A 9,365-nucleotide genomic window follows, 5' to 3' on the forward strand; every position below is an offset into this window, starting at 1 on the left:
TTTACTAATAATATATATATTATAATATATGTATTATATAACATATATAAATTTACTAATTATATATATATATATATATATATATATATATATATATATATATATATAGTGACATTGCCGTCCCGCGTGCGTCCACCGGATCTCTCCCCGATCGCTGAGCGCGGAATACGCACTCGCGCCAGTGGGCGGAATACGCGCTCGCTAAAAACATTAGACCCGTACCGAAATCTTCAGAAGGGCGTTGTTTATCAGATTTATTTTGTTAGTTTTAATTTCTTTTATTCTATTATTTCGATACACTATGGGAGCCTTATCGGAGAAGTGGGAAAGCAGCCGCAAAGACAACAATCAAGACGACTCGGAAGACGAGGGGCGACCTTCGAGAGGATGTGAGACGGAAGGGAGTTATCAACAGCCGAATTCGGAAGCGCGAGGTGAGGAGCGCGAGAGGACAAGGGGATTCTCGCGCCTGGATGCAGGATCATGCGAAGACGTGTCCCCGAAGGACCTCGAAGGAGCTCTACCGCCGCGAAGCGCGGCGGGAGGAAAAGGGGTCGCTAAGGACCGCCAGTGAGTACCTCGATCCCGAGATTCTGACGGGACCCGCCGATGTCGTCTCAGAAGGGCCCTGCGAAAATTGATCGCGATCTCACGTGCGCGCCCCCGGTACGATCATGAGCGTGTCGCCCGGCGGCTGTCTCGCGTGTTATCACGCGATTAGTCATGATAACACGCATCCCGATTGCGCATTCCCGGCTGGCCCGGCGCTACCGATTCTAGATCGCAACGATCCCGGGTCAGACTGGCGCGGAGAGTAGCGTGCGATAGACGTGTAGTTGAGAAGATGACTTTCGCGAGCATTACAAGCGTGAACGGAGAGATCCCTGACGAGAGCGAGGGGACCGAGAGAGTGTACGGCTCGATCCCGACGGATCCCGAGGACGAGGCCAACGGGTAGAGAAGTCATCGTTTCCGAACTTCCAGGAATAGAGCAGCGCTGCTGGAGAGGTTATCTCACTGTATCCTAGCCACGCGTGTTTGCGATATTGAAATCGCGTCGTTCTGCCATCGTGGCCGTAATTTTGTGTTATTTTCGCGTTCGAGCTCCTCTCGAAATTTTAGTGTTTATCGCGTCGCCCTTAGCGTAATTGCGATTGCGACATGGTCACATCGGCAAGCGATTCGAGCCCCAAAGCGTTCCGAATATTGGTTTCGCGGATTCAAGTACTGCGCGTTTTATACCGCATGTATCGTCTCTCTGGAGATAGCGGCTTAGTAATACGGCATAATATAATAGTCGCGAAATTTCTCGCCCGTTTAGCTCTTAAGTCAGGTATGCGTGAGTAGTCCGTCGCCGAGTGTGAGTGTGTCTCGCGATCATGTATTTCTTTTGTTAGCCGTCGAGGGTGAGTGTGTTTCATGCGGAGATATATTTCTGTTTATTTCTTTTATTGAATAACATGCGTGAAGTGGATGAGCGATAGAGTGATTTCGCGGTTGGTGCGTAAAATTGTACAGAGCATTGCGAGCTATATTTGTGCGGTGCATGTTAGGGGTGCATTGAATGCATGTGGTGGACGTACGGCATGATAATATAGTGAGCGATATATTATCGATCTACGAAGGGTCCAACAATCGATCCGGTATAATTGCGCTCGGGCCATAGGCCAGACCAACCTTGATTTAACGGCGTCCTATTTTTTGCGGCGCTTAACTGTCTCTAAAATCCAGTCTCGCTTCCGCGAATTTATCGTCGCCGAATAACCGCGCGAATTCATCTCTTCTTTATGGTTTCGGACACGATACTTTTCACAGTAATAAATTTGTGATTTTCTCGTTACCTCACGAGTTTATTCTCATTTTACATGTATTTGTCATTCTGTCTGTCGCCTCTTGCCTCTATATCGCATTCATTCAACATACGCCCTGCTTCTCTACCGTTAGGTGAGCTAGTCCGCCCGCGACGAAATCGACTCCTTTCTTCGCGTCTTTTTCGCGCCTATCTCGCGTATTTGACGAATTGATACGTGCAAGACCGTATCTGGCGCCCAATTAAAATTCTCGCGAGTTTTAAGGTTTTGTCATGCGCGAAACACCTTCTACCTCGTTCCTTCCCGGCATGTAATTATATTTCGATTCTCTTTTTTTTTGTCGACAATTCTTTTTCCTGCATCTCCCGTCCGGCGAATCATACTCCCGTTCGTCGGCGCAACGAAACATCCACGCGACGGAGAGATCGCGACGGCGGACGCGCGCAGCGTTTGACGGTTCGCAGAGGGAAAAGTTGTCGCAATATATATATATATATATATATATATATATATATATATATATATATATATATTCCTCGTCAAAAATGCTATATGCAAAAATATATAATGCAATAATATATATATATATATATATATATATATATATATATACAGGGTGTCCGATAATTCGCGGACTTCCTTTTAAGGAAGGTAGAGGGTGTTATTCTGAATAGAAAAGTCCTGTACCATTTTGTGATTTTCTCAATATTTAAGAAAATATTAATTTTAAAGATCAGCTAACGAAGTGCTGCGAAAGCTCGTGGCGCGAAATGCCTCCACTGTCAATTGATACTCGGTCCGCGGCGAAGCAATGGGAGGAGCAGTTTGCGAGCATGCTTCGTTATGGCAACTGAAAAAAATACACACATAATGAAAAGATCACATACATAAAACGGAGCGCGCGTTATGTGTGTATTTCTTTGGTTGCCATAGCGAAGCATGCTCGCAAACTGTTCCTCCCATTGCTTCGCCGCGGACCGAGTATCAATTGACAGTGGAGGCATTTTCGCGCCACGAGCTTTCGCGGCACTTCGTTGGCTGATCTTTAAAATTAATATTTTCTTAAATATTGAGAAAATCACAAAATGGTACAGGACTTTTCTATTCAGAATAACACCCTCTACCTTCCCTTAAAAGGAAGTCCGCGAATTATCGGACACCCTGTATATATATATATATATATATATATATATATATATATATATATATCCTCGTCCAAAATGCTTTCAGAAACGACTTTTCAAATAAGAGGCTGTATAGTTACTGTAATCGCCCCATATATATATATATATATATATATATATATATATATATATATATATATACACTTTGAATAATATACTTTATATAATTGTTGAGTAAATATAAAGTGAAAAGTTGTGAAATCCATGGAATCTCATTTTTAAAAAGTATATGCGTGGTGGAGGCTGTATGTTCCGCTTCCCTTCCCCCTACGGAGAAGCTTCACTATCGAAAAATAAGACAAATAGGTTTGCGTTGAACTTTGCTTTGTGTGGAAAGTGGAAAAACCCAAGGAGTTTTCTTTCTGGAACTGTAAACAAACTTTTTCTACGTCTGCTTTACACAAATACAACGTAAACAAACTTTATTTTTCCTTATCATAACAAAAAATGCATTAAAACTGTGAAACTTTAAAATCGCATATCTCGGAAACTATCAGTCAAATTTTTTTTTATTATTTTTTTTTGTTTTTTGTCAAAAACGACGCTTTCAGAAACGATTTTTCAAGTAGGGAGCCGTAGTTATCGTAATCGCCTCACACACACACACACACACACATATATATATATATATATATATATATATATATATATATATATATTTTCCACGCAAAGCAAGGTTCAACTTAAATCTATCAACCCTAATCTGTGTCTTATTTTTCGATAGTGTAGCTTCCCCGTAGATGGGAGGGGGGCGGAACATACTGCCTTCACCACGCATATACTTTTTAAAAATGAAATTCCACATGGGTTTCACAACTTTTCACTTTATATTTACTCAACAATTATATAAACAACATTTATCAATATAAATATTTGAGTTAAACCTCAATTTGCGTGGAAAATGAAAAAGCTCAAGGAGTTTCGTCCTTGGAATTGTAAACAGACACTTTTTTCACATCTGTCTTACACATATGCAACGTAAACAAACTTTATTTTTGCTCATTTTATAATAGAAAAAACATTAAAACTGTGAAATTTTAAAATCACATATCTCGGAAACTACTCGTAAAAAATTTTTTTATTATTTTTTCTGTATTCCTCGTCAAAAGTGCCTTCAAAAACTACCTTTCAAATGCCATATATATACATATATATATATATATATATATATATATATATATATATATATATTAATAGTCTAGCCATAAAATATTAGTATACTTTAAAATAATTTCTCTTTCCTGATTTTATAACAAATTCTATTTCTCTTACAATTTCTCTTACAACGATATTTGCAATTATAATTGCTAACATTATGTGTGGCTTTGATACAATAATGTTTATGAACAAATCGTTTTACAGCATTTTAATTAATAAAAATATACTTATTAATCTTTCTGCAGCGATTGACGATTAACATATGTAGAATTAAAAGATGTCTCTAGTCTAAAAGAATCATATATAGTATGTAACAGATGTATATTATAGATGTTTATTATATCTTGAATAAATTCTGAATTACCAAATTTTATATTTATATATTGCCGCAGAATAAATTTATAATTAGAAACGCAACATTTCTTAAATATGATAATGACTTTATTTAGCAAACGGTGCTAAAGAAGAATTGACAAAAAATAAATTTTTGAATGTTGGTGATGACAATTTAAAAAGTTTAAATACCAGATATATATATAAATATAAATATACCTTTTTTTCACAAAAAGTGGTGGTTCTCAACATATACTTTCTAGTAGTACGAAGTCATAGCTCTACAGTTAGAAGGATGTTTATGGCAAGAATACTCTTGATGATTTGCCGTTGCCTTTCGAGAGGTGACAATCACGAATCATTCGATATTTCTGGCTTCTGCCAGGATTTGAATCCAAGACCTTCAGTAAGCAGACGCACAGTTCTCTGCACCACGATTGCTCGCAAATGTAAAATAAAGAATTATAGTACAAAATTATAATACAAATTATATATGTTTTAGAATCTCAAAAATATCGAATTGTATCTAGGAAGTGCAATATATTCAAAATTCAGTTGATCTAACAGATGATTTTTCATCAATTTATGGATCCAAGAAACAACAAATTATTAGATATTAGACATAATTATTCCAGGTGTACGATATAAATCAATTGACTAACAATAAAATACGAAAAAATCAGAAATTTCTTGTTTTTCTCGTTGTTTTGAGTTTATTTTCTTTTGAATGCCTATCAGAATTACATAAATGAAAATAATGTAATTTAGTTTGTTATTTAATTATCTATCATATTTATTTTATTATTTTTTTTTAAATAAATAAAAGATTATTTTTAAGAATCATCAAATAAACATGATTTTTTGACGTTTATGAATTATAACTTTTTATTATAGTTATAATAAATATTTATTATAGTTATATAGTTATAACAAAGTGTTTCCAAACCTATGTTTACAGGAATCTTTTTTGTTCCAAATTCAATTTCCTAAGATCCTGAAGTTTCTCTAACCTGACCTGAAACACCCTATATATTAAAATTAATAATTTATTCTTTAATTTACTCAATATAGCTACAGTTATTTATACATTTAAACATATGTATATCATACAATTGGAATTTTGTTACAATGCGTACAGGTAATAACCATTATCCACCACTATTAAAAAATGTGGTAAATATACATATTAGGTTACATCTCATCGACTTTGACCTTGACATATATTGTTAACATAATCCCGAGTACCTTTTCCTTATAAATTAATCGGCGGTCTCTTATAGCTTTTGAGATATTTAATGTTAAAGTTTTACAGTTTTAATGTATTTTCGGCAATTATTTACTTTTAGAGGAGTACCTTGATGGTCAGAACGACCTTGATATTGACATATGTTGTTAAGGTCATGATCCTGAGTAACATAAAAAAAAATTTAGTCATCGGTCACTCGTCATTAAAAAATTATTAACAAAAAGGTTTGAAATATACTAAAGTACATGCATGGATAGGAAGAACGCACACTCATCCATACACATCCATCACATACACACACACGCGCGCATGAGGGGGTGCAAGGGGAGAGCCTTCGGCTCTCCTCCGGCACCCACCCCGCCGATAGGCAGGGTGAACCTTGCTTTACAATGTAACATGTACTTTGTAAGTTGTCACCCTGCCTACCGGCGGAGCGGATGCGAGAGGGGGGCCGAAGGCCTTTCCCCCCGTGGGAGACAATCAGGGCTGATGCTCCTGCGAGCCGGTCTCTTTCCGTTGCGATCGTTTCTAGCGTGCGGACAGCGAGGAAACCACGAGCGAGTGAGCAAGCGAGCGAGCGATCAAGCGAACGGACGAAAGAGTGTATCGAACGATAAATACTAAAATTATAAGACAGAGAATTTATTATATTGTTACCTTAAAAAGGTAAAATGTTTTTTTGTTAGTTGTTATACTGATTATATTTACGTAGAAGATTTAATTCAAACGAATAACACTCTATGAGATATTCCGCAACGTTACTGTAAAATTGATCTCATTGTGAATTCTTACGTTAAGATTACACTATAGTTAAATGTATAGAAGAATTTAGTTTTTGATTAATTAAACAATTTAAATTGCAATTATTCTATTTTATATCTATATCTTAATAAAATTCCAACAGATAGAATTGGGAAACAAAGTATTAAGTGATACGAGTTTAAAAATGATAATGACTTTACTTGTAAACGACGCTCAAGCAGAATGGACAGGAAACGAATTGATGCCTTTATGGAATATTATTGATAAAATACATATCTATACACCGTGAATTCTTTAATGTAAAATAAAGAATCAAAAAATATATACTATATTATATAATATAAAATATAATAGTACAAAATTATAATATAAATTATATTAATAATTATATTAATAATTTATAATTATGTTTTAGGATATTGAAAAAGATATCGAAAAGGAGATTGAAAAGGAGATCGAAAAGATCGAATTAGATTCAATGGGAAGTGCGATATTTCAGCAAAAAAGTCAATTGATTTAATAGTTGATTTCTCATCATTATACATAAATAAACAATTTTCTTACGATAAGAATTTATCATCTTAGAAACATGCTCGCGAGGTCAAACAAACGTGATAAAGCAATGTTATTTAACAATATGTTAAAACTATAATGTGTCATAAACCTTTATATTTTTGAAATGTTATAAAATGTGCTAAATTTTTATTACAAGAAAAATATTTTTAACCAAATTTGTTATTTTATGCAGAGTGTCTGATAATAATTGTCCCGTAATATGCAGATAGAGCAGATTAAACTAAGCAGGAAAATTCTTTACCTTTTTTTGTATAACGCTTAATAAAAGAATTATTATTGAATAAAATCTTGCCAATCATCGCCGATCTTTAGCCGCGCGCATGTCGTGCTGTGACAAGCACGTGAGCGTTCAACACTGAACAGCGTTAAACGCTCACGCATATTACTAGGCGCGCGACTTACTGATCTAATCTGAATCTAAGAACCAAAAAAAGAAAACAATTTAATTCTTTTAGTATTTACATAAATACACATTGTGTGTAATATATATTATCATATATTTCAAATACACATTATACATTTCAATAAACAATAACAAATTAGTCGCAACATATATTTTTTTTAATATAAGCAAATATCCATTATTTTAGTTTATAAGTAGTAACAAATAAAATGAAAATAAATCCGGAGATAATTTCAAAAAAAAATAAGAAGAACAATCGTCAGTGTCAAAATACGATATCGAATTATAAAAAATAAAAATATTTGCAAAAATACAATTTATTTTATTAATTGTGTCGTAATTATTTAATTTCATTAAATTGCGTACATACATGCTTGTATGCACAATAAATGTTTCCTAAAATTTTAAATGTAATATTTCTGATTAGGGATCGAATTTTATCTACAAAATCTGTGATGTTAGAAGATTTGATTTTAAAAACACCGGAAAAGAAATAAGATATAAGATAATAGATAATTTTAATATCATAATATTTTAACTAATATAATTATATTTTATAATATGTTATCTCAAAACATATACATTTACATTAACACATTTTTTAAGCATCTATTCAAATTTTATTTATAATCCAACATGAAGAAGACATAATGATATAAGATAGACATATAATTCATGTAATAATATAAGACGAATACACACGTTCTGCTGCAAATTTTTCTTTTTAACTTTATCTTATAAATCTTTTATATTTTAAATACGTTATAACTGTGAATATATGTATAACAAACTACATTGCAGTATTATAATTATATATTTTATATATAAAACTATACTAAAAATATCTTACAAAGGTAAAAAAATAAACAAGTACATAAAAAATATCTTTTGTATGCAATAAAAAATTGAAAAGATGTTGAAAAAATATTTACTTCTAAAAAATAATTTATAAAAAAATTGTTTCCTAAAAAATAGAAACCTCTAAAAAATAAAAACTAAATGAGAAATTAATAATTAAGTAGTTAAGTAGAAGGAATTTAATTTGTGAAAATTTATAATTTAAAATAATATTTGTCATAAAATCAATCTTGCATTTATAGAAATATTATAGATTCTCTCAAAAAATTCTTCTTCTTCTTTTACTTCTTTGAGATTTGTTGATCTGTTAATTCCGAAGTTGCCTTTATGGACTCTCTTGAGAGGTTGATTGCCAACTATTCTTCCATCTTTTTGGTCTTCCAGGTGGGCAGGTGTCTGCTGATTTCCTCTCTAGTGCTATACGGGTAAGATTGTTGTTTGCTATCCTTTTCACGTGGTCGTATCATTGTCTTTTTCTCTGTCTTTCCATCTTATTATGTCCTGAATGTTACATTGTTCTTTGATGTCAGTGTTTCTTACACGGTCTCTTCTGGTTTTGCCTAGTATAGTTCTTAGAGTCTTCATTTCGGCTACTCTTAGCATGTTTTTAGTTTTGGAAATGTCCTCTCTTGTCTCTCTGTCATACGTCATGACAGGCCTGATGTATGTCTTGTATATTTTGATTTTGATATCTCTTCGCATGTATTGGTTGGCTCAGACTATCTCTCTTAGGCATCCTGCAATTACTGACGCTTTGTTAATTTGGCTCCTTCTCAAGATTATGTGGGCTTGACATGTCTATACCTAAATACCTGAACTGGGTCACTTGTTCTATGGGTTTATCTTCTACTGTTAGTTTGCATCTTATTGGTTCTTTACCGATGATCATACTTTTAGTTTTCGTAATAGAGATGCTCATATTGAGTTGTTGGCTAATTTGGAATTTTAAAAGCATTCTCTGTAAATTATTTTCGGATTCTGCAATCAGAGTCGCATCATCTGCGTAGCATACAATGCTAATTCTTTTTATCATT

The 9,365-nt window shown here is 33.8% G+C and overlaps 1 long non-coding RNA gene across 1 annotated transcript; it reads left to right on the plus strand.

Annotated features, from left to right (window-relative positions):
• The first annotated feature begins 5,458 nt into the window (after window positions 1–5,458).
• On the plus strand, window positions 5,459–8,359 carry LOC126855199 (uncharacterized). The gene is made up of 2 exons (XR_007688205.1): window positions 5,459–6,793; window positions 6,910–8,359. It is a non-coding gene; the product is annotated as an uncharacterized LOC126855199 (long non-coding RNA).
• Window positions 8,360–9,365: the final 1,006 nt, after the last annotated feature.

The sequence above is a fragment of the Cataglyphis hispanica genome, chromosome 15 (assembly GCF_021464435.1).
Source record: "Cataglyphis hispanica isolate Lineage 1 chromosome 15, ULB_Chis1_1.0, whole genome shotgun sequence".
Lineage (NCBI taxonomy): Eukaryota > Metazoa > Arthropoda > Insecta > Hymenoptera > Formicidae > Cataglyphis > Cataglyphis hispanica.